Raw genomic sequence first — 1,227 nt, forward strand, 5'->3', positions numbered from 1 at the left:
TTCATGTAGTGGAACTCCTGGTTTGATTACGCCTGTTACCTCGAATCCTGTTTAATTAATACTCATAAGTTCAGCTATACCTCTTCCATGGCTTCCAGCGAGAATAAATGTGTCTTGTCTATTTTCCAGTGTGTATATTTTGCTTTGTTTACAAATAGGATTATTTGTTTTGCTTTGCAGACTCAATTTAGCATTGATCATACAACTGTCCAATTGATGGTATGGTAGCACAGTTCGACTGTTCTTCTTCTCTGTGTTATTTTCAAGCACACTAATCTTATTACTTTGTTGTATAGTAAGTTGTGCGGTTTTTGTTATAGGTAGTGCACTCCTGTTTAGTCTGACACTGGAGAACTCATGATGGCTGGATTTTGAAGAATTACTATCCCTTCTTACCAAATTTTCGAGCATTTTAGCGTATTTTATGATAAAATCAAGTTCTTGTCTAGGATCATTCTCTACATTCACTTGCAAAACTGCAATGTACATTTCAATGGCACTGTGATTACATCCCATACCATAGTCGCACTTATTCAGAACATCCAGCCGTGAGGAACAATGGGTGTGAGACCATTTATGATGAGACCATTTATGACTGAAGGCGCAAATTCTTAATCCATTTAACACAATTTCACGACATAGTACACTTCACTGACGAAATATGATCACAAATTACAGAGCGAGTGTATACTTGCCACTACTTTGTGCATGATACAAATTTTGCGTTTGTCGCTTTTTTCGCCTTCGCTAGTACTATTATCCTATTCTTCAGCTGAGCTGCATGGGTCAACTGAAGTACAGGACACTTATTTTAGGTTTAATTTATGTTTATCGCTAATGCTAGTATCCTCTTCTTCAGTTGATCTATACAGGTCAACTAAAATACAAGATATACATTTTATGTCTGTCGGTTTTTTTTTTTTTTTTTATTTTGCTAGTACTAATATGCCAGTCTTCAGTTGACCTATAGAAGTCAACTTAGAAACAGGATACACAGTTTTCATTTGTCACTTTTTCCGCTAGTACTAGTATCCTAGCCTTCAGTTGACCAATATAGGTCCTATATAGGTCAACTGAAGTACAGGACACAATTTTACTTTGATTTTATGTTTTTTGCTATTTTCCCTCCACCAGTGCTAGTATCCTATTCGTCAGATGACCTATAAAGGTCATCTGAAGGGCAGGATATAAATTTTACGTTTGTCGCTTTTTTCGCCTGCTCTAGTA

This window comes from Schistocerca cancellata, chromosome 7 (genome assembly GCF_023864275.1).
Source record: "Schistocerca cancellata isolate TAMUIC-IGC-003103 chromosome 7, iqSchCanc2.1, whole genome shotgun sequence".
NCBI classification, from domain to species: domain Eukaryota; kingdom Metazoa; phylum Arthropoda; class Insecta; order Orthoptera; family Acrididae; genus Schistocerca; species Schistocerca cancellata.